We start from the raw sequence: 25000 nt of genomic DNA, 5'->3' as shown, positions 1-25000 counted from the left end.
GCGCTCGCACACCACACGCCCGAGGCACACGGGCCCCGGCACCGGACGCCGGCCAGGCCTGGCGGGACCCTCCCCCGACTCAGAGGGGGGAGGCGCAGGCCGCGGTAGGCGAAGAGCGGCGCTCGGCCCCACCGCGGGGCCGACAGACCTCCTCTCGCGCGGGAGAGAAGGCTCCGCCTAACACGCACAAGGGCATGCAGTCACCCTGACACAGGTGGCCACTACGCGCACAGGAGGGGCAGCGACTGGGGGTTCCGGTACCCCAAGGCACCCTCTCGGATCGCTAGAGAAGGCTTTCTCACCAAGGGCGCGCCGCCCCCCACCCAATTCGTCCCCCCATCGGGGCCCGCCAGATAAAAGGCGTTTCTTCCCGGGGCCACCAGGGCCCGGGGCGGGGGAGAAAGGTCCACGGCAACGGAGTGACACAGGGCATTCCTGAGCATTCGCGGTCAGGGACCACAACGAGGGCCACCTGCCTTCCCCACGCGCGGTTGCTCGTGTCGCCGCCCCGAAGGAGCGCCGCGCCTCCGGGTGAGGCCCGAGAAAAACCGAGGCAAAACACCGGCAGCAACGCGCTGGGCAAGAAACCGACAGCCCTCGCTCAGAGGGGGTTTTGGCCAAGCGCCACGGCGCCGGCTCGGCCCGCCACGATCGCTCAACTCGCCCCACCAAGTCAGTCCCCCGCACCCCTCCGGGCAACAGCGGCCCGTTGCGGGGCAGGGACGACAAGGCGCCCGCTCCCCGCAGCGGGGGGAACGGGTGTGCCTCCCTTCACCGATTCTGCCACCCGCCCACCTCGGGCAACTCCGCCAACGGCGGCGACCCAAAGGGGGGGGTCCGTTGGGAACAGGGAACGGCGCCACCACTCGGCTTCAGGCACCTGAGACGACCTGGAGCGCTCCAGGGGCACCACGGAGGGCCAGGCGCCACGCGCTCAGCACGCCCACGCGGCGAGCAGCGTGGCGTCGGGTGCAGCCCCCCCACCACAGGGAGGCCGCCCACCACCACACAGCCAAGAGAGGCCAGCGAGAGTGTCCGCTGCGTCAGCCGACCCCGGTCCCGCAGCGACGGGAGGCCGGGGTCGGGCCGGAGTCCGCACCCCTCTGCACCCCCCTGCGCCGCCCACAGGCGAGAAGGAGGAGCATGGGGCCCGCAGGCAGAACGAGAAGAGCGGTCCCACTCACCAGGAGTGTCCGTCCCTCGTCTGACACGGCTTAGGCCCGGCCCGGGAGAGCGCGACATCACCACATCGATCGGTTACCGCCACACGAGGCAGTCCTGGGGTGAGGGGGGGCTGGGGAAACGCCCGGCGAGGACAGCGACCAGAGGAGGACCTGCTTCAGCCTCGCCAGCACCCCTCCCCCACCTCTCCCAGGGAACAGGCAGCCGGACAACCCACAAGGGAAAAAGGGAACGCCTGACACGCGGCACGGAGCCTTGCAAGGGTGGGTTTGTCACGGCCACGGCCGGGTGCCCGCAGCGGGGAGCGCACGGGGTAGAAGACCCACGCCGCCTCCCCACGCCGCCCTCGGGTGCCAGAGACCGGAGGTGGCGCCACAGCCTGGACCACACCTGGATGCACGAGAGCCGGCGCGCAGGCCCAGGCAGACGGCTCGAGCAAGCAGGCGGGCAAAGGGCGGAGTCGGGCTCGGCTCGGCGTCACCGCCAAGCCCGGAGCCACGCCAGCGGCGACGAGGCCCAAGTCTCTCTTACAGGATGACAACCGCCACATCAGAACGTGTCAGCACCTACCTGGCAGCAAAAAGTACCTCTTTCAGGAGACAAAAATGACCGCGTTGGCAGGCGGGGCCGAGCCACAGGTCACTGGGACCTTCTGGGACCCTGGCCCGGCCACGGGCCCCAAGCATCTTCCCATCACCGCCAAGCAACCACCATCCTCCCCCGGAAGTCCCCGGGGGCCATCTGGTCGACCCCGGGACCGACCGACCCACCGACCCACCGACCCACCGACCCACCGACCGGGGAATCGCGGGATGGGGGGACTGGCCGGGTAGGCCCTGCCCCGTTACACGTTCGCCCGTCCACGGGTCGTCTCCGGGTCGGGACTTAGAAAAATAAAACACCACGCTGTCGCCTGCGGAAGCCTCCCCGGACCTATCAAGACCGGCCCCATGCCAGTCCCCGAACCCCGGCTGGGACTGTTTTGGGGGGGGGGGGTCTGAATTGCGCGGAGGCGCCCCCGACGACCGGACCTCAACGGGGATCGCGGGCGCGCCGGCGTTGGCGCCCTATACGGGCTTCCCCTCGCGGCCCGGCCCGGTCCCCAAATCCGCAGCGGGCCTCGGAAAATCTGGGGAGAAAATCGGGTCCAACGACCGGGAGCCCCACGCGTGCCCCCGCCCGGGCCCATCGCGCCCTCCGCGGGCTTCCCCTCAAGGCTCAGGACGGTCCTCACCGGCCCAGCCCGGCCCGACCGCGACGCGGGAGGGAAGACAAAAGACGCCTGGCAGGGAAGGGCCGACGAGCGACCCACGGGGCCACAGTCTCCGGGTGGCGGCCCCGGACGGTCCCCGCGGTCCCCGCGGTCGGGGGGGGGGGGGGAAGGAAAGCACCGGCGGGTGCTGGTCGACCCGTCCGGGTAGCCCCCCACCCCGGCTCGCTCCCAGGGAGCGCCGCCGCTACTCCCCCATATACCCGAAGGTTCAATCTCCGGCAAGTGCACCAGCCGCCGGCGCCCCGACGACAGCGGGACGATCACGCCAACGTCGCCGGCCTTCTGGAACTCCGCCCCGGACACCGCGGCCGAATCGCATCCCTTGCCGACGTCGCCGAAGCTCCGGAGGGGGAACGCTATGTAAAAGCGGCCGCCAGGTGGCGCCCGACAACCGACCGAAACGTCAGCGGGGACAGCTCGCGATCTCGGGGCGAGAGGGCGCACAGCCGGCGGCCCGGCCGCCCGATCTCGTCCCGGCCCACTCCGGATGCCGCCTCTCGGTCCCAGGCCGACGGAGGGCGTCCGCCTCGGGAGCTCCCGGCCGGCCGGCCGGCACGGCGCGACCCCGGCAGCCCAAGGGACACTCGAAAAATGCATCGGGGCGGCTGCCGCTGGAAAGGGGGGGGGGGGGGGGGGGGGAGCAGACCGGCCACTCGACTCCCCGGCCAGCCGAGGCGGACGTGCGCGGAAAATTCCCCGCACACACCGGGCGGGCCGGGCACGGGCGGCCCAGAGCGGCCCAGGCGGCGCCCGCGCTCCCGGGAGGACTTAGACACATTTCGGCGGGCAGGAAGGGAGGGAGAGACGGACGGCCAAACCGAAACCACGCGAGAGAGTACTCCCAGAACAACAACGGACGGACGAGCCGTTTTTATTCTATTGGGTCAAGCGGGGGAACGTCTCTCTCGGAAACATAACAAACCAAGCTGCGGGGGGGGGGGGGGGGGGGGGACAAAAAGGGGGTGATGGATAAACGAACGACCACGGATAAAGCTTAAGCAAAGTCCTTCGCCGCACGGGGCCACGACGAAGTCCAAAGACCACAAACAGGTACGGGGAACATGGGTGCAAGTGCACCGCGTGGCAAGTGACAAGAATATGGCTTTCACCATTACCGTCCTCAATAAACACTACTACGGCGGCGGTGGTGGTGGTGGCGGCGGCGGGGGGGGGGGGGAAGATGGAGAACGGAAGGAGTTAATAGCCACTCACTAAAAAAATGTCCCGGTTCCCAGAGGACCCTACAGTCCAAAGGGAGGGGTGGGTGGGCCCCCGCAGGGAAAAGGAAGGTGTCACCGAGACACACCCTATGCCTCCACCCTCTTAGGGTTTGCAGGTGACCCTGAGGGTGACACGGACACGAGACAGGTTAACCGTACAAGGAGCCGACAAATTGATTTCCTACAAGTTTCACGTGACAGGTAGAGCCCCTCCTGAGGAAACCAAGACCCTGAGAAGTGGCCAAACCTAAACGCTTGTATATTGGGTTGAACAAGGAGAAGCGACGGTGGGCGACTAACTGAACTACGTGGGGAGGCTGAAGGATGATGAGGATTTTAAAACCAACGAAACCAACCAACCAACCAAGATCTGTTCTCCTCTAGAATTCTCTCCACTTCTCCTCCTGTCCTTGAGGATAAGAATGTCACTCCCCTGGTGGCATAGGAAAGACATGGGGGGGGGGGGGCGCTTCCAGGGAGAAAAGGAGGAGAGTGCTCCGTGCATGCTTCTTGCACCTGCTGGGCAGGAGGGTAGGGGTGGGTGGTTTACTTTGCTTGCTTGCTTGCTTGCCTGCTTGCTTGCTGCTACTTTTTGAAAGCTTCTCTAATGTTTCCTTTACACCTAAGTCTTCCTTTCCAGTTTGGCTTTGGACAGGAGGAAGGCAGGCCACATGTTTTTCTGACACGGTGGTGAACGAAGGGTAAGATGAGTGCGGGCCCGTGCGTATTCTTTTCCGTCAGTCACGTGCCGTGGTGAGTGGAGCATCAGCTCTTGCCGGATGGGTGTCTCATTCCTCCGTGAACCATCAGGCAAGATGTCGGGCAAACACACACACAGGGAGACTAAAGGTAGGAAGAACGTAGAGAAGACGGGCGACACGTGCCCGAGTCTCCAGAGCGACGATTTCATCCAGGGCACGGCAACGTCCAAGGTTTCCGGACACCACGTTGACGGACGCTTTGGTGCGTAGGTCACTTTGAATCTACAGTGCCACCCTCCGGTCCCGTTAGCACGTTGCCTCCGGCTCACGTGAGCGAGCGGTGGTGTCTGTCGTCGCGCAAAGAGACTGTGGGACTCGTCCTGGGATGGAACTGGGCCAGAGAGAGGGAGGGACGCCGCAGCCCATCGTTGAGCTTCAGGTGTCTCTAAGAGACCGAGTCTCTAAAGTACACCGAGGCACAGGGCGACCCGCTCGCTCGCTCGTGGCTGGACGTCTCTTTGTTCTTTCGAGGGGTGGATATCTGTGAGTGTGGTTTCTTTACTTTCCGGACAAGGCGAAAGAACTCCGAAACAGGAAATATTGGCACAAGGGGTCTGGTGGGATGGGAGGGTGCGGGTCAGGCCACGTACCGAGAACACGGGAGGATCGGGCGTCTGAACAACCAGGCGGAGAGGGGAGTTTCGCCTCGGTCATCACGGCAACCGGCACCTCAACAGAAACCACACAAGGTGCCCAGGACGAACTGCGTCGCAGGAGCCAGCGTGGGCATTGCCCCACTACCCTCAGCCCTCAGCCCTCAGCCCAGCAGCAGGCAGCAACTGTCGTCCGGGTCCAGGCCGCGCCCCACTGCCCTCTTCTCAGCCAGAGCGGTGCCCGGGAGGGCGGCCCCGGAACAGATACCTCCTCTCCTCCACACACATCTCGCCAACCCCTTGACCGCTTTGCCCGGGATACACAACTCCGCTGTACCCGGGCATGATTTTTTCCCGTGGACCGGGGGCCTCCTTGGCCACTTAGGGTGCTCGCACCAAGATGATTCGGGCTAGAGACAGGGACACCGCAGCCCGCTGTTGAGCTGAAGGGGCCTCTAGGAGAGGGACTCTCTAAAGCAGCTGACGTACAGGGAGACCCGCTCGCTCGTGGCCGTGGCCGGATGGGTCTTTGTTCCTTTATTTCTTTTCGTGTTCTTTATTATCATGTTTGGCACAATTGTAAGCGGGATTGGGTTGTTTGGGGTTTGTTTTTTCTTTTCTTTTCTAATTTGTCTTTCCGCGGCGTCATTATCGGCGTATACAGACGCAACAGATTTCGGTACATAGAGTTTGTAATTTTCCTGTGGACCAGGGGCCTACTTTGCCGCTCAGGATGCACGCGCCCCCACCCCCTGCCCACCCGCAGCCTTCAGTTCCCCAAACCACTGGAGGACTCGTGGGGGTGGGAGTGGGGGTGAGGGTGGGGGAGGGGTGGGGGCGGGGATGGGAGTGGCAGTGGAAGGGAGGTTCAGGGCGATTCATTCCAATGGGCCTCATTCAACCCCTTCGTTCAAATGCAGAAAGCTTTCTGTTAAAGTCTGAGCCTGGGGCTTCTCTACATTGAATGGCTTTCTTCAACTCCCCCAACCCTTAGGCTGCAGTTTCTGAACTACTGGGAGGAAAGGGAGGGAAGGGGGGGAGGGAAAGAAAGAAGGGGTGGGGGAGAGAAGGGGGGGAGGGGAGAAGATGATGTCTGAAGAACTTGCCTTCTCTGGAGCAAAGAGAGTCCCCTCCTTTTCCTAACCCAGGAAACCTCAATAAACCATTTGAGAATCATGGATGTGGAGGATGGTATCTTACTATAATGCCTTCCAGGGGTGGGGGTGCAGGTACATGGAAGGGTAGGGAGTTGGCGAGCGAGCGAGCGAGCGAGCGGCATGGTGTGGCGTGGCGTGGCCTGCCGAGTCAGAGTCAGAGGGTGGCATGAAACACGTGATGGTGGTGTCTTAGGGTTCAGAGGCCAAACACAGGCATGGGGCAATAAGGGATAGAGGGTGAGGGAGGCCTGACAGGGGACAATTGTGACCCCGGGCGATGGTCCCAAGCGGGCACACTCCTGTAAAGCAACACTAACACTCTATTGATTAGCCATTGACCTGTCCTCCCTCTCCCACCTGCTTCCAAAGGGAAACTGAGTACAGTTTCATTCCACAGGCACTGGCTGTTTCACATGCAACCTTTGACGTGGCACTAAAAGGAGGAAGGAAGATGGACACACATGAAACAGCCCCACAGATGGCCTAGAGGGCGTGGGCGGGGCTCTCATCGGTCAAATTGGGAGTCTGAGTCAGGATCCTGGGGTTGTTTCAAAACATGGAATGGAGGGGGCTCCTGGCTGGCTCACTCAGAAGAGCATGCGACTCTTGGACTCTTGATCTCTGTCAGGGTTGTGACTTCAAGTCCCACATCGAGTGAAGAGAATGTGAAAAATGAATGAAGGAATGAAGGAATGGATGAACAAACTTTAAAAAAAAAAAAAAAAAGGTTGTGGGGCGCCTGGGTGGCTCGGTCGGATAAGCGTCCGACTTGGGCTCAGGTCATGATCTCACGGTCCGTGAGTTCAAGCCCCACGTCGAGCTCTGTGCTGACAGCTCAGAGCCTGGAGCCTGCTTCAGAATCTGTGTCTCCCTCTCTCTGACCCTCCCCCATTCATGCTCTTTCTCTATCTCAAAAATAAATAAAAGTTGAAAAAAAAAAAAAAACGTTTGCAACGTTTATGTCTTTAAAACAAATGGAATCGGTGGGGTGCCTGGGTGGCTCAGTGGGTGAAGCATCCCACGCCTGCTAGATTTTGACTCACGTCATATCTCAGGGTTCGTGAGACCAAGCCCTGCATTGGGTTCTCACACGGACAGTGCAGAGCCTGCTTGGGGTTCCCTCCCTACCCCCCCTATACCTCCCCCATAAACCAATAAATAAACATCAAAAACATAAATCTTAAAACACTACAACAAATGGAATGGAAAGAGAGAACGCAACGAGGAGGATGTGAATGTTGCACCTAATACCACTGAACTCTACGCTTATATATGGTGAAAAATCTCAATTGTAGGTGATGTCTACTTCTAACCACAACTGAAAGGAAAACGAAAAAACACCGGTCCTTGGCTCACAGTAAGGGAGTTCCTGGATTTGGTCCGAGAGGGCCTTCTCATCTGCCGTGTGGAAAAGTATGGAATGGTTTCTTCCTCTCCAGGCCGATGACCATTGCCAACGACAGTAGGTGTAGGTGCTGTCCTACCTGTGAGGGAAAGGCAGGAAGAAGTGTAGCATTTAAAAGCATCTTTTAAACGCTGTCCACCTTTCCCAGTTTGTCCCCTCACTATGTCTTGCTTACCTTTTATAGCATTTACCCTATGTCGATGCAAAATGAACGAGCCTTTTTAAAAACAATTTTAAAGAGGAAGGAAAAGAGTTTCATTGGAGCCCAAGTTAGGAGGGCTGACGGGGATACACAATCTTCACAAAGCAGTCAGTCATCTGGGGAAGGCCTCACATTGGGCATACATACAGCTTACCAAAAAAAAAAAAAAAAAAAAAAAAAAAAAAAAAAGGAAAAACAGGGCACGGGGGCGGGGGGGGGGGGCGCAGATGTTACGAATCATCATGAGGAGAAAGAACACATTCCAGAAAGTTACAGACTTTATCTTCTGTTTTTAGTATGTGCAAGGCTGTATGACTTCAATCTTATGGCGACCAGGAAGGTTTTTGTATTGTTTTCTTTTGTTTCCCTTATCTTTATAAGCCGCCTTTGGAAGCCCCCTTTTTTAGTTAGTTATGTTTAAGAAAAAATATATTTTTTTTTTTTTTTTTTTTTTTTTTTTTTTAACAAACCAGACATACAATCTGTGCTCAGGACAGAAAAAGAGCTCATGCTTTGAGGTTTTCTGGAGTCCCTTTGACCTCGGTAAATATTAAATGTATAGCTTCCCTGGGAGAGCACCAACATAAAAAGTTTAGAATTTCCTTTATCATTTCCCCGTCTTGATCGATAATCTTTCCTCAGAAATCACGGACGATCAACCTGATGTTTTTATGTCCCTCAGTGCCAGGTGACTGTCTTGTCTGCCCTGGGTGTGTCCCTCCTTGCTAGGTACGAGAGTGTGTGTGTGTGTGTGTGTGTGTGTGTGTGTGTGTGTGTGTAAACACACATGTATGTCTTTGAACCACCTAGCGTTCCTCGTTGGGGTGAACTTATTGCAACATAAATGGTGGGAAACTCAAAAGTGACGTATGTTCTCTGTAAGTTCCATTGACCAGCAGACATAGTTCATGTGCTTGGCTCAGATGGTCTGCCTTTGTATTTGGCAAAGCATTTTTAACAGAGAGACAGGGACAGCCACACACTTTCAACAAGGACAATTTGAAGGAGCCAGTGCAACATTGGAATACACTTGAATTGACAAAAGAATGAAATCCCAAGAATCCTTTACATACCTGTTGATAAAAGGGAAGGCACATCTGTGATTATTGATGAGGAAAGATGGAGCACCCACATTGAGGAAACATACCTGTCATGCATATTCCCAGGTTTGCTTAGGGGCGGAGACTTAACATGAGAAGGAGGCAAAATTTAGTCCCTGATGTCAGGAGGTTACCTTAGGACACGGAGAAGGGGCTGTGGGTATGCCCCGAGAGCTGGTATAACCTGGATGGGGACTTAGGCTCTTTCTCTCAGGGCTGTGCTGGCTTATAGGCTGCAAGCATATCGGTGGACCTTGAGTCCAGGCTTCTTCAGAGACAGCTAGAGTTTGTTTGTGGGACCTGAAAAGACACAATAGCTGATTAGGGGCAAATAGTTCTCTGAAGAACAAGATTTAGGTTCTCTGCGAGAGAGAGCGAGCATCAGCCTCCTTAACCCTCCGTGGCACAGTTTCAATTGCCCACTCCCCACTCCCCGCCCCCCACACTCACCCCCAGCCTCTGGAGTTTGGATCATTTCCCAATGGTAAGGAACGGGGACGATGATGGGTGATGGCTCGGGCTAGGGCTATCCGTTTATCTCCCCCGGTGAGAACAGTTTCTGTAAATCTCACCTGTCACAGGCCTAGGTGCAGGGCTACACAGAAGTTGTGAAGGGAATCGAAGCAACATGGAGTCAGAGGTGTTAAGTTTTCTTCCCCTTTATAAGTTTCCATTGTCAATCCCTCATTCCACTTCTATGGAACAGGGGTGGAGGTCCACCTTCTGAAACTATTTCAAGCCGAATTAGGGTGTGGCAGGGGCTTTGGAAGGGAAGGATTTGACAGGGTGCAGGTCGCAACTTTTGCTCCCTTGTGCTAATTGGGGGTGGGGGGGGGGGTATCAGAGATAGTTCCTATCTGAGATCTTGGGTATTTTTCTGCATAGTTTGGTACTGCATCATATCCTGAGATTTCTCCCCAAGTGTATTCTAAGGAATAGTAACAGTATAGTCAAACCCAATGTTATAACCACCTTGGGGGGGGGGGGGGGAGGGCGCGGGGGGGAAGGCTGTGGTGGTCAAGGGCCTCTTACTGTACCCAAGTGAATTGCTGTCTGATTTTATTTTTATGTTTTTTTTTTTAATCTTATTAAGTAACCTTTACACCCAACGTTGGGCTCGAACTTACAACCCCAAGATCGAGAGCTACACGCTCTACCGACTGAGCCATCCAGGTGCCCCTGTTTATGTGGGTTTTTGTTGCTGGGGCACCTGGGTGGCTCCGTGGGTTAAGCATTGGACCCTGGCTCCGGTCAGGATCTCGCCGTTCGTGATTTCGAGCCCCGCATCAGACTCTGTGCAGACAGCTCAGAGCCTGGAGCCAGCTACAGATTATGGGTCTCCCTCCCCCCACCCCCTCTCAAAAATAAATATTAAGAAACTTATAAAAATACAAATAAAATATGGGTTCTTATTTCTAAAGAGGAGCTAATACAGTTGCAGCAAGTGTTTGTGAACTAGCTTTGACGCTGCCTCCTCGTTCAGCAAGCAATCAGGTAACTACTAAGAGGTATTTCTACAGAAAGAAAAGAACACCACGGGTTAATGGGTAGAACAACTTATAAACCCAGTGTCTAAGTCCCAAGTGCGGTCAGTGAGAAGGTGTCTAGATGCCAGGCTCGAAGCATCCTCAGCTGGAGTGGGAGCAGGCAGGGGGCAATCTGACCAATTTTTCTGGCATGTAGTTCAAATGTCTCATTTTGGGGGATTCTGAGTGGCTCAGTGGGTTCAGGTTCAGTATTCAAGTCTGGATGTCCACTCAGGTCTCAATCCCAGGGTCATGAGCTCAAGGCCCCAGTTGGGCTCCACACTGGGCGTGGTGAAGCCTACTTTAAAAACAACAAAAACACAACAGCAGCAAATGTCTCGTTCTGAATGGCCCATAGAGCAACAGGCACACAGATTGTCTACAACTGTGGCAATTTCTCTGAAGTTTATCTCCAGTTGTCCAGCTTTCCTTTGCAGGGCTTCAGGGAAAAGGGCCATTTGAGTTCTTCAGGATGGTAAGATAAGAGGATGGGAGAGGATTGGAAGCCTGAGTTTGAAGAGTCATAGTCAGATACTCGAGGAAACCAGGATTCAGGATCCAGCCCAGTTTTAAAGGCAAACAACAAACAGTCAAAGAAAATTGATTAACCAGAACTAGAAGTTAACATCCACAAAAGAGCTATTGAAATATAATCTTTTTCTATCGAGACCCCTCCATTCCTGTCAAAGATAGCCCAATGAAAACTAATTTGTTTGTAAAATAAGTCCAGTGTTAACAGACATGGCTTCAGTATTGACATAAGCACAGCAAGAATAGCGATTGACCATATAGTATTTTGTGTTTTTTCTCTCTTCTTTTCCGCCTGCCTGCCTGCCTTCTTTTTATTTATTTATTTTTTTTATGGAGTTCTTTTTTTCCTCTTAAGTTAATTCCTTTATTTTGAGAGGTGGGGGGAAAGGGAGAGGGGGAGAGGGGGAGCTCTGCACTGTCAGTGCAGAACCCAGCTCAGGGCTCAAATCCATGAACCATGACCATAGGTGAAATCAGATGCTTAACCGACTGAGCCACCCAGGCCCCCCCCCACACCAGAATTCTTTACACTGTCAAATGTACGAATGTATCTCATCATTTTCAGAAACACGTTGTGGTGTTTGGTTTTGTTTCTTTTTTCTTTTACTGTACAATTTTTAACAAGTCATGAAACGGGCGCCTGGGTGGCTTTGTCAGTTAAGCATCCAACTTCGGCTCAGGTCATGATCCCACGGTTCGGTTCGTGAGTTTGAGCCATGCATTGGGCTGTTTGAGCCATGCATTGGGCTGTCTGTGCTGTCAGCACAGAGCCCGCTTCGGATCCTCTGCCCCTCCCACCGACTCATTCTGTGTGTGTGTGTGTGTGTGTGTGTGTGTGTGTGTGTGTGTGTGTGTCTCTCTCTCTCTCTCTCTCTCTCCTAAAAATAAAGAAATAGGCTGGAAAACAAATCTTCAAGGAAAAAAAAAACAACAAACGATGAAACATGTTTACTAACAGACCCAAGTATCTTTACTGTTTAGTTTTTGTGAATAAAGCCAAAGACCAAACAAACACACACACACACACACACACACACACACACACACACAGCAAAACAAAAAACAAAAAAACAAACAAAGAAAAGAAAACGCCGTAGGTTTAGTAATGCACAATTTAGTATTTTATCTTCTGTGGAAAAGACTCAGATGTCTGAAGAACTGAACCTAATTTACCACTTAACTTAGCAAAGCTTTGAAGTTACAGGTCACGAAAGATTTGGGAAGCCATTTTAAAAGTTTACAAATAGGGACTCCTGGGCGGCTCAGTCGGTTAAGCGTCCGACTTCGGCTCAGGTCACAATCTCACAGCTCGTGAGTTCGAGCTCCGCGTGGGGCTCTGTGCTGACCTCTCAGAGCCTGGAGCCTGCTTCGGATTCTGTGTCTCCCTCTGTCTCTGCCCCTCCCTCGCTGACATTCATTCTCATTCTCATTCTCTCTCTCTTTCTCTCTCTCTCTCTCTCTCTCTCTCTCTCTCTCTCAAAAATAAATGGTACAAGGAAAAAATTTAAAGGTTTACGAGTAAACATTTTTGTGTATTTAACCTATCTCCTGTCAACATTCACCCACGAACACTGTATGCGAGAGACAAAATCGACCATCGTTTGAAGTACTTTTTGCTGACAAACTGCAACGGGTACCAGTGAAGTCATAAATTGAAGTCACATGAAAGCTGATTAGGCCCCTGCCTCGGGCCTGAACCCTAGAGTGCGTGTCTGAGTGGAACAAGGAAGGGCGTAAGTGTTTGTAAAGTTTTTTTGATTTTGTTTTTGATACCTGTTGTAAAACGAGGGAGAAAACGTGTTATGTTGTTTGTAAAGGTCACAGAGATGTATATTTTGAGGACCACGATTACAGGGTCAGTATTGGGACGGAAGCAAGGCCATGACCGGAGCTGCCCACCCCAAAGGCTTGTCATGCAGAGAGCACCAAATTCAAGCCATTTTACAACCACCACCACAAAGAATAAAACCTAACTATCTGCATTGTATTTGATATCGACGGCTCCGAAAATATGTCCATTTTAAGTAAGCAATCACCCTTCCATGGCCCTTAGTACCCAAGACGTCACACCCGTGTCCACTAAAAAGTCAAACGATCTGTTTCCCCACCATCGGGCTCACACGGGAGGCCCCACCACCGGGGATGGCCTAGGAGATCACTGGAGCCACACCAACTGATGCAGAAACAGGGGGAGGGGGAGGCGGCCAGGGAGCCGCCGGCCAGGCCCCAGGCAGATTTAAAGTTTTAGACTCACCTTTTTGTGTTTCTTTCATCTTTTTCTTTTGCGCCTCCAACTCCGCGTCCGCGTCCACCTCCTACTTCTTCTTCCATCTCTGTCTCCTGTCTTTCCCTCCTGCAAAAGTGGCTTTGTCTCTGGTTGCTTTTCAGCCCCCTGTGGAAGAGGTGAAGGAGGAGCAGGCCGTGGGGTGGGCACCCATCTTGGCGCTTGTGCTCGGGGAGGAGGAGGGGCGGGTTTAGGATCACTGGCATCTGTCTGCCTTCCTCCTCTTCCTCATTCATTCTGACTATTGGGAAAGGGTGTGTGGGTGTGGGTGTAGCGGGGAGGGCAGGTGTGTTCAATTTTTATCTCTCCTCTCTCTGGGCCATCAATTGTGTCCCTTCCCGTGAGGCAACTTTCTTATGGAGTAACGTAAAACTCTGAATGTAGAGAATTTCACACACACACACACACACACACACACACACCCCACACCCATACCCCGTTCACGTGAATGTGAAACACATTTGGGTTTGTTCTGATCCTCCTGAGTGTTAGAATGCCCAATGTTCACAAGAGCTTGCCTTGAAAGACAGTAACGGAGCTCGGTTACAAGTTGGTGTTAGCAATAGCATCCAGAGGTAGAGAAAACATCTCACATGGATAACACCTGTGGCCATAGATCCACAAACAAGATGCAAACCAACATCAGCCTTTGTTTCACTCCTATTTGTGGAGAGGACGCGAAAGACCCAATGGTCAAATCTCCCCCTTTTATAAAAACAAATCCAATCGCACGAGAGCATTACCGTGGATGGATCCCATCGTGCAGGTGTTTTCCATTTCCAATGAGAACACAGCCAATTTGGTGCAAAGAAGCCAAAAGCTGCAGCAACCCACAAACCAAATGTGGCCCGGGATATCTCCGTGAGCGTCCCTTCCTCCCCAAAAGCCGGGGCTTCGCTGATGGAACCAAAGGGCTTCCTAGTTTCTGGCTGCGTCGTCTCACGGCCAGCTTTCTCTAAGGGAGCACACAAGAAAACTCATTCAGACACCTCCAAAGAACCCCATCTGGGCCATCAGGGACTCAGGTGACCCTTCCATGTTCCCACGTAAGTAAGCACTTGCAAGTATAGGCTCCATATGTCCTATACGTGTAGCCTGCCGAAGTTTCCTTTTGGGGATGGGTGGTTGCTTTCTCCACACTTAGAGCAAGGTTATTAAATGGTGGCGGTCACGGTGGTGTTTTTTCCTCTTCCGTAAAGAGTTACAAGGCGGCCATTTCGGGGGAGCGAAGCGGTAGCTGGGCTGCTCCTGGATCCCTCGCTGCTTCGGGTTCCCTGTCAGGCTTCCTAGCAGCGGCCTAGCGGAGAAATAAGAGCAGGTGTCTGAATGTACTCGGGTGACCAAAGATGAGAATGACGAGCCCATCGAAATGCCATCGGAAGACGACGGGACAGTGCTGCTGTCCACAGTGACAGCCCAGTTTGTGGGCAGCACGTGGACTGCACTACCGGAATCCAGCGTCTCAGCGTAGGAGAGGTGTCCGGCTGGTCAAAGACATTCTGCCCATCCCTGATGCTGGCTGGGGAAATCTGGTAGCGGATAGTCGTCAACTTATCCCAAAGACAGCCACAGAAAAAGGGACGAGACCGGTGCCTGCTTCTTCAGCAGTGAAAGTGAAGAGAGCCATCCAGGGTACGTCAGATTTAAGAGTGTTGGGTCTCCCGTGGAAAACAACCGAACAGGATCTGAAAGAATATTTTGGGAGCTTTGGAGAGGTTCTTCTGGTTCAGGACAGGAAAGATATTCACACTAGTCCTTCCAAGGGTTTTTGGCTGTGTTCCTTTTACGTAATAGGAAACCCAGGTGAAAGTCATGCGATCAAGGAACGATGGTGTGACTGCAAACTTCCTGAATCTCATCCAAGCCCAGATGAGCTTTTGAGAAGCAGGAAGGCATTTGTCGGGTGCCTTACAGAGGGACGTGACTGCCTATAAGCTGCAGCAGTTCTTTTGCCAGGACTGAGAAGCGGTAGACAGCTTCATTCCCAAACGGTTCCCGGACTTTCCCTTTGTTACATTTGCAGATGATCAGGTAGCCCTCGCCCTCGCCCTCTCTGATATTATTATTGAATTTATTTTTCTCAATGTACCCCCAAGGTACTTAGCCTATAGGGCAACAGTGGTTTGAGGAGGAGAGTCCTTCATACCCCTCACCCTTTCAGCCCCCGCCCTGGCACAACCCCCTCCAGGAACCCTCTGCTTGTTCCCCTTAGGGAAGAGCCTCTTACGTTTTTGTCCCCCTCCCTGTTTGTATGTTATTTTTCCTTCCCTTCTTCCCTTCTTCCCTTCTTCCCTTCTTCCCTTCCCTTCCCTTCCCTTCCCTTCCCTTCCCTTCCCTTCCCTTCCCTTCCCTTCCCTTCCCTTCCCTTCCCGAGTTCCTCTGTTTGGGAAGTGAAGGTCCTCACACGGGTGAGGTTCCTGTGATACATGTGTTTCTCTGAGGGACGAATGTCACTTTGCATGACACCCTCCAGTTCCATCCAGGTACTTGCAAATGGCAAGACTTCATTCCCTCTGGTGGCCGAGCACTGCTCCGTTGTAGATGGATACCGCCTCTTCTGTATCCATTCATCCGTCGATGGACATTTGGCCCCTTTCCATACTTTGCCTACCGCCGATAGTGCTGCTATGCACACTGGGGTGCGTGTGCCCCTTGGAAACAGCAGACCTGTATCCTTTGGCTAAGTACCTAGTCGTGAAAGTGCTGGGTCGTAGGGTACTTCTATGTGTCATGTGTTGAGGAACCTCTTCAGGTCCCTGGTTCTGGAAAGAACTCCGATAGTGGTTCTAAATCAGGTGCGGCCATCGATTGGGGACCCCCATCAAATGCAGAGTCAGGCAGCGGTTTTCCTGCAGGCTTTGGCTCAATCACGGATTCTAAATCTTCCAGCTGGGGAATTTATACAGTGGGGTAGGTATAGACTGGTAGGAATTCAAATTTTTCTAAACACATGGTAAGTGTATTTCTTTTTTTCTTCTCTTCTCTTCTCTTCTCTTCTCTTCTCTCTCTCTCTCTCTCTCTCTCTCTCTCTATTTCATTTTCTTTCTTTCTTTTTTTTAAACGTTTATTTATTTTTGAGAGACCGAGAGAGACAGAGCAGGAAGGGGAAGGAGCAGAGAGAGAGGGAGACACAGAATCCGAAGCAGGCTCCAGGCTGTCTGCACAGAGCCCGGTGCAGGGCTCGAACCCACAAACCGTAAGATCATGACCTGAGCCGCAGTCACACACTTAACTGACGGAGCCACCCAGGCACCCCACCCATGGTTAAGTGTATTATAAAACCCATCCATACTGAGAGTTTTCAGAATCAGTACGTTCAGCGTGGAGTATATTCACCACTATTTTTGACATTTTTCTTTAGAAAGAGAGGCAAAGCTAAATGAATTTTAGAAGTTTTGTTACATGAAGGGTTGAAATATCAGGTGTTTGAAAGCGAACTGCTGTTTGCCTGATTGGTTCTCGTTCTCTCTCTCTCTCTCTCTCTCTCTCTCTCTCTCTCTCTCTCACACACACACACACACACACACACACACACACACACACACACAGGCTACAATGGACATCAAAGGATTTCTCCTGTAATATTGTATCCCTGGACTCGCCAAGTGAATTCTTTGTGCGTGTTCACTATGGAAACCATTCATTAGAAGTACATTCTTTTTTCCTCGTTTTAATTGGAACCCCACCACATTAATTCCCCACCCCCGGGAAAACCTCCTTTTTGGAGATCATGGTGTCACAGGGTTTGGTCTTTTTGCTTTCGTTTTTAGTTTGTGACACTTGTCTCCCTTCCTATGCACAAGTACAGTATGAAGCCTTCATTGAATCTGTGCCGTTCATCTCATTTTAAATGTTTACGGGAGAAGCACTTCATTGAAAGCAGTGCTGTAAATATTCTGCCATAGGAAGGAATATTTCCGTCTACGTGCTTTCTCACTCTTGAATTCATCTTCACACCATACAGGCTGTGACTTTGACGGTGGGTGTCCCATTTGTATCCGCTACTCTTTATTTCGCGGAGTCGTATCAATGCTATGAATGCAAGGGTGTGCTATGTAACCAGAAGGCTGTTAGAAGTTCTGAAACCTTGTGTTTTCTGATCCTCGTGTTCGACCCACAGTGGTGCCGAAGTACGAAAGGCTAGTGTGAGTGAGAAAAGGAGAGAGTGCATGCAGAGACTCAGTGGCGGTGGCACACGATGGATAGATTTTTTTAACCTGGCGAGATGCATCTCTCAGTCCCTTGACCTCGGTGCAAGAGCGTGCCGAGAGCAACGATAGCAAATGACGTGCGAATGTTTTCTGGATCCAAAGGACATCCACACCCGTTGGAAGACGTAAAGAGAGTTTTGTTCTCAGAGAACCCCGTTAGTTGGATGTGTGAGGTACTTGTGTTTCCCCTGCCCTTCCGTCAGCTGCTGTGAACGCCATATGGTGTGTGTTCTGTTCTGTTCTGTTCCCGATCTGTTAAGTGTGGTCCCGTGAACACGGACTGAGCTTGTGGTGTGCTTCACGGGAGTACTCGGAAGCAGAGCTCACCAGTGAGCTCGGGGTGTCACCACGAAGGCTGGAAGTTCTAATGGCTGCCAGGTAGCTATAAGAATGTGGTCTAATGCAGTTCTGTATCCCGTGCTTGGATGGTCTTTAGAAGAGTCGTCAGTGTTGGGAATTCTTAAATAGAATGGATGAAGGAGGAAGAGGAGGAGGAGGAGGAGGAGGAGGAGGAGGAGGAGGAGGAGGAGGAGGAGGAGTTGTTGTTGTTGTTGTTGTTGTTGTTGTTGTTACGAGGTATAATGACGAAAGACACGGCAGAAAATTTTTACAGGGTTTATTTTCTGTTTTCAGTATGTGCAAAGCTGTATGACTTTGATCTTTGGGGATCCAAGGAGGTTTTCTTCCATTTTCTCATCTGTATGTTTGGAAGGTTCCTTTTTAATTCTCAACTGACTGACTGATGGATTGGTTTTGTTTTTATGTCCTCTTCTCACCCAACATAAGGCCCAAACTCACAGCCCGGCAATGAAGAGTCACCCGCTCCCCTGACCTAGCTGAGCGAGCCAGCCAGCCAAGTCACCCCCTTGATCCATTTTTGTTGTTGTTGTTTATTTAAATGAAGCGGACATGCAACATGCAACGTGTGCTCAGGACAGAAACAGAGCACACGCTTTGGGGTTTGGCAGGGTCATTTGGAGCTTGGTAAATGTTAAAGCCTAGCTTCCCTGGGAGCCCAGGAGCAGGGTCCACAGCCGTTAAAAGTTGACAATTTCCTTTATCGATAGCCATCGAACAGATGATTTATTGAAAACACGAATCTATGGCAAAGATCGTTCTATGGTCTGTGATCAGGATATAGGAAGAACCAGATGGCTACAGCTCCCACCTCACAGACTTCATGTTTCAGTTGGACGTAGAGGCAGGGAGGGAGGTGAGGCAGGACGGCAGGGAGACAGGGAGGCCAGCCGGCAGGGAGGCAGGCAGGCAGGCCGGCAAGCAGGGAGGGAGGGAGGGAGGGAGGCAGGCAGGCAGGCAGGCAGGCAGGCAGGCAGGCAAGGAGGGAGGGAGGCCGGGAGGCCGGGAGGGAGGCAGGCCGGGAGGCAGGCAGGCAGGCCGGCCGGGAGGGAGGCAGGCAGGCCGGCCGGCCGGGAGGGAGGCAGGCAGGCCGGCAGGGAGGGAGGGAGGCAGGCCGGTAGGCAGGGAGGGAGGCAGGCAGGCAGGCCGGTAGGCAGGGAGGGAGGCAGGCCGGCAGGGAGGAAGGAAGGGAGGGAGGGAGGGAGGGAGGGAGGGAGGCAGGCAGGCAGGCAGGGCGGCCGGGAGGGAGGCAGGCCGGGAAGCAGGCAGGCCGGCCGGCCAGGAGTGAGGCAGGCAGGGAGGGAGGCCAGGAGGGAGGGAGGCCGGGAGGCAGGCAGGCCGGCCGGCCGGGAGGGAGGCAGGCAGGCCGGCCGGCCGGCCGGGAGGGAGGCAGGCCGGGAGGCAGGCAGGCAGGCAGGCCGACAGGGAGGGAGGGAGGGAGGCAGGGAGGCAGGCCGGTAGGCAGGGAGGGAGGCAGGCAGGCAGGCCGGTAGGCAGGGAGGGAGGCAGGCCGGCAGGGAGGAAGGAAGGGAGGGAGGGAGGGAGGGAGGCAGGCAGGCAGGCCGGTAGGCAGGGAGGGAGGCAGGCCGGCAGGGAGGAAGGAAGGGAGGGAGGGAGGGAGGGAGGCAGGCAGGCAGGCAGGGCGGCCGGGAGGGAGGCAGGCCGGGAAGCAGGCAGGCCGGCCGGCCGGGAGTGAGGCAGGCAGGGAGGGAGGCCAGGAGGGAGGCAGGCCGGGAGGCAGGCAGGCAGGCAGGCAGGCAGGCAGGCCGGCAGGGAGGGAGGGAGGGAGGGAGGGAGGGAGGGAGGGAGGGAGGGAGGGAGGGAGGGAGGCAGGGAGGCAGGCCGGTAGGCAGGGAGGGAGGCAGGCAGGCAGGCCGGTAGGCAGGGAGGGAGGCAGGCCGGGAGGCAGGCAGGCAGGCAGGCAGGCAGGCAAGGAGGCAGGCAGGCCGGCCGGCCGGGAGGGAGGCAGGCCGGGAAGCAGGCAGGCCGGCCGGCCGGCCGGCCGGGAGTGGAGGGAGGGAGGGAGGGAGGGAGGGAGGGAGGGAGGGAGGGAGGCAGGCCGGCCGGCCGGCCGGCCGGGAGGGAGGCAGGCAGGCAGGCAGGCAGGCAGGCCGGCAGGGAGGCAGGCAGGCAAAGAAAGAAAACGTGGCATCAGGGTACCTGGTGGGCTCAGGTGGTGGATCGTGCCACTGTATCTCGTGGGTTGCGAGTTCGAGTCCCACGCTGGGTGTAGCGCTTACTTACAGTAAAATCTTTGAAAACCCATCCACAAATACAGGAATAAACAAAACATGGTATCAAAGGGGAGTAAGTGATTGATCGATGGGGGGGGGGGGGTGGGGATCAAACGGGAATATGTGTCTAACCCGCAACCTATTCTTTATTGACGCTGCTTTCACTATTTTGCCCCGATGACTTTTTCCACAAGCGGCGGTCCCACCTGAGCATCTTAAGATGTTCTGCAGCGAGAGGAAAGGCGTGAGAGGCAAAAGTTAGGCGGATCCATACGAATAAAGACAATCATCGTTTCTGAGACCAGTAGCCAAAGCTCTACCTCCGTTTAGGATCCAATGTCGTACTTATCTCTTTAAAAACAGAAATAAGGGGCGCCTGGGTGGCGCAGTCGGTTAAGCGTCCGACTTCAGCCAGGTCACGATCTCGCGGTCTGTGAGTTCGAGCCCCGCGTCAGGCTCTGGGCTGATGGCTCGGAGCCTGGAGCCTGTTTCTGATTCTGTGTCTCCCTCTCTCTCTGCCCCTCCCCGTTCATGCTCTGTCTCTCTCTGTCCCAAAAATAAATAAAAAACGTTGAAAAAAAAAAATTTTTTTTTAAAAACAGAAATAAATACATAAAAACCAGGCAGGGTCGTTGGCTCGGATAAGGGAGGAAGCTGAAATGCAATCATGGAGAACAACATAGGGGGTAAGAAGTTGCAAGCCAGAGCGATTTCACCACCCGTAGCCTTTGAAATGATGATTTGGTGTCTTCGGATACAAGAGAGCTCACCCTACGTAGAAGGTTTCCCACCGCTTGTCATGAAGTATCGGAACACCACAAGCGGATTCCCGTGCTACCAAAACCTCTCTGCCAACATCATCTGTAACAGCTGCATTCTCTTGTATCGTGCGAGTGTAGCGTCATTCATTGCACCACTCTGCCGTTGTTTGACCTTCCAGCGGATTGTAATTTTTGTTTCTTTCGGCGTGCGTGTGGGTATGCGTATCGGGCTATCGAAAACGATGTAGCCACGTTCGGTCCTCTTTTTCTCATTTCTCATAGATGAGTGATGGCGTCAAAGGATACACCTCAGGAAACCCCAGATGGAAGAGAGGCAAAGGGAAGGGGGGGGGCGGGGTGCTTCTGTGTCCCGTGCCGCCCCCCCCCCCCCCGCACTCTCCCAACACACCAGTCTCCCCTCCTCCCCCCCCTTCCAGGTGTTGGAACAACCCGGAAGTGCCTGAATTAGGGGAGTTCTTTGACGGGGGGGTGGGGGGGGTGGAGGTTGGGGAGCACCAATGTTTGGAAACCTTGCAGGGCTAGCAAGAGTCAGTGTCTAAGGTACTTGGGGGGGGGGGTTTCTTTCTCTTTGAGGTGATGGAAATAGTTTGGGAAGAACAGTGATGGTCCCATAGCTTTGTGAGTAGTAGCCTAAGATAGCCCGCTGAAGCGTACACACACCTATACATTTGTTTACTTATTACGTATGCATTCATTCCAGTTGAGTGAGTGGGAGAGAGAGGGGGTAGGGAGGGAGAGAATGGATCACCAAGCAGGCTCCAAGGTGTCAGCACAGAGCCAGATGTGGGGGCTGAAATTCAAGAACCCCGAGATCATGACCTGGGGCGAGACTCGGACACCTTACCGAGTGAGGCACCCAGGTGCCCCTGAACTGTTCGCTTTTACAAGGATGGGAATTTTGGCATGCAAGTTGTGTTTCCAGTGTTAATAGGTGAGGCAACACCTAGAATAGTAAATGCGGGCGGGCAGGCAGGCAGGCAGGCAGTCGATGTTTTCTTTTTCTTTCCCTTCTGGGCTTCAGAGGGGGATGGCGAGTGTGAGGGAGGGAGTTCATGACACTGGGCGTAGGTGTTCTTGTGAGCTGAGCGGCTTGGGAAGTTCCCCGAACTACATGACCCCACAGGAGAACAGGAATTCCTTCTCGACAGCAAGAGAGCGGGCGACTAGCACCGCCTGAGTCTGGCAGAGCCTGAAATCCAAGTCGGGGTGGGGGAGCGCTTCTGCTGTCCTGCCGGTCCTGACCCTCCCTGTCTGTCTGGGGGCCCCTGAGCCGCAGGGGTGGTGTTTTGAGTTGTCCTTGTGTGGATTCCTTCTAACTACAACTGTTGCTATTTCCATCCATGTACTCCCAGACAGCTTCCTCAAGCCCCACCGCCCACCCCGTCGACCTCTTTGGGTAGTATAAAAGCGACCAACAGGCAGGGGGCGTCCGGGCACCACGGTGGCGGAGTGAGGGAGTCCGTGTGTGACGACTGCGGGCGGATCGCAGCAGAGCGGCCGGGACGCAGCACCTGCCTCGCCCCCAGCCACCTGGGTCAGTAGCGTTTCCCGGCTGGGGTGGGGGGAGGGGGACATGGAACGGAGGGCGCACCAAGAGGGCTTTGTGGATCGAATGGACGCCTAACGGAGACCCTCCTTCCTGCCACCAAACACCGTTTGTGGATGGTCGTCGTCTCGCCGTCACGCAGCCCCCACCAGTGTTACAACGAAAGAGACGGGTGTCAAGGATAGTAATGCAAACGAAGGCGGGGCCGATCCGATCAGGGGAAGCGGCGACAGGAGTGGAGGTGGGAGGAAAAAAAAAAAAAAAAATCACGGGAAGAAAGGACGGGCGTGGGCCAGGGCGGTCGCACCGGGGGGGCAGCGGGTCAACGCTCGTCATCGAACCCGGGGACTCGGGTGGCCGACCTCACCGGGCCCAGAGTCGCTAGCGATCCACTGGTTTCCTAAACTTTGGGGTAGACGGCCGCGGCGGCGAAGTCCGGCGTGCCGGTCAACCTCGGGGACCAGGTGAACGGATCCCCAGGTCATGGGGCTTGGCCGTGCTGGTAGAACTCGGGTCTCCTCGAGTCCCGGGCACTCAGGCAACCGGGGTTCAGGTCGCCGGTGTGCCGGTCGGCCCCGGGGCTAAGGGGTCGGGACTCGGGGCTCAGGTGATGGTGTCGCCGGTCCGTGGCGTGCCGGTCGACCTCGGGTCTCAGATCCGCAGATCCCAGCGTCCCCGGCCGACCTCAAGTCCCAGGTCACCGGGTCCCAGCGTGCCGGTCGACCTCGAGCGCCAGGCCCCGGTGTGCTGGTCGACCTCGAGCGCCGCGTCTCAGGATCCTCAGCCCCAAGTCTCGGGTCGCCCGGTCCACGGTGTGCTGGTCGACCTCGAGCCCGCGGGTTCCCGGCGTGCTGGTCGGCCTCGAGCCCCAGGTTCCCGGTCTCCCGGTCCGCGGTGTGCTGGTCGACCTCGAGCCCGCGGGTTCCCGGCGTGCTGGTCGACCTCGAGCCCCAGGTTCCCGGTCTCCCGGTCCGCCCCAGGTTCCCGGTCTCCCGGTCCGCGGTGTGCTGGTCGACCTCGAGCCCCAGGTTCCCGGTCCCCCGGTCCGCGGTGTGCTGGTCGACCTCGAGCGCCGCGTCTCAGGATCCTCAGCCCCAGGTTCCCGGTCCCCCGGTGTGCTGGTCGACCTCGAGCCCGCGGGTTCCCGGCGTGCTGGTCGACCTGGAGCCCCAGGTTCCCGGTCCCCCGGTCCGCCGGTCCGCGGTGTGCTGGTCGACCTCGAGCCCGCGGGTTCCCGGCGTGCTGGTCGACCTCGAGCCCCAGGTTCCCGGTCTCCCGGTCCGCCCCAGGTTCCCGGTCTCCCGGTCCGCGGTGTGCTGGTCGACCTCGAGCCCCAGGTTCCCGGTCCCCCGGTCCGCGGTGTGCTGGTCGACCTCGAGCGCCGCGTCTCAGGATCCTCAGCCCCAGGTTCCCGGTCCCCCGGTGTGCTGGTCGACCTCGAGCCCGCGGGTTCCCGGCGTGCTGGTCGACCTGGAGCCCCAGGTTCCCGGTCCCCCGGTCCGCCGGTCCGCGGTGTGCTGGTCGACCTCGAGCCCGCGGGTTCCCGGCGTGCTGGTCGACCTCGAGCCCCAGGTTCCCGGTCTCCCGGTCCGCCCCAGGTTCCCGGTCTCCCGGTCCGCGGTGTGCTGGTCGACCTCGAGCCCCAGGTTCCCGGTCCCCCGGTCCGCGGTGTGCTGGTCGACCTCGAGCGCCGCGTCTCAGGATCCTCAGCCCCAGGTTCCCGGTCCCCCGGTGTGCTGGTCGACCTCGAGCCCGCGGGTTCCCGGCGTGCTGGTCGACCTGGAGCCCCAGGTTCCCGGTCCCCCGGTCCGCCGGTCCGCGGTGTGCTGGTCGACCTCGAGCCCGCGGGTTCCCGGCGTGCTGGTCGACCTCGAGCCCCAGGTTCCCGGTCTCCCGGTCCGCCCCAGGTTCCCGGTCTCCCGGTCCGCGGTGTGCTGGTCGACCTCGAGCCCCAGGTTCCCGGTCCCCCGGTCCGCGGTGTGCTGGTCGACCTCGAGCGCCGCGTCTCAGGATCCTCAGCCCCAGGTTCCCGGTCCCCCGGTGTGCTGGTCGACCTCGAGCCCGCGGGTTCCCGGCGTGCTGGTCGACCTGGAGCCCCAGGTTCCCGGTCCCCCGGTCCGCCGGTCCGCGGTGTGCTGGTCGACCTCGAGCCCGCGGGTTCCCGGCGTGCTGGTCGACCTCGAGCCCCAGGTTCCCGGTCTCCCGGTCCGCCCCAGGTTCCCGGTCTCCCGGTCCGCGGTGTGCTGGTCGACCTCGAGCCCCAGGTTCCCGGTCCCCCGGTCCGCGGTGTGCTGGTCGACCTCGAGCGCCGCGTCTCAGGATCCTCAGCCCCAGGTTCCCGGTCCCCCGGTGTGCTGGTCGACCTCGAGCCCGCGGGTTCCCGGCGTGCTGGTCGACCTGGAGCCCCAGGTTCCCGGTCCCCCGGTCCGCGGTGTGCTGGTCGACCTCGAGCGCCACGTCTCAGGATCCTCAGCCCCAAGTCTCGGGCCGCCCGTTCCGCGGCGTGCCGGTCGACCTCGACTCCCGCGTCGCCGGGTTTCCCAGTCCGCTGGTCGGTCTCAGGTCCGCCAGCCCCGAGTCTCGGCTCGCTGGTCGACCTCGAATCCCGAGTCGCCAGGTCTCCCAGTCCGCGGTGC

The sequence above is a fragment of the Neofelis nebulosa genome, chromosome 16 (genome assembly GCF_028018385.1).
Source record: "Neofelis nebulosa isolate mNeoNeb1 chromosome 16, mNeoNeb1.pri, whole genome shotgun sequence".
NCBI classification, from domain to species: domain Eukaryota; kingdom Metazoa; phylum Chordata; class Mammalia; order Carnivora; family Felidae; genus Neofelis; species Neofelis nebulosa.
Note: the sequence above shows the minus strand (reverse complement) of the source record.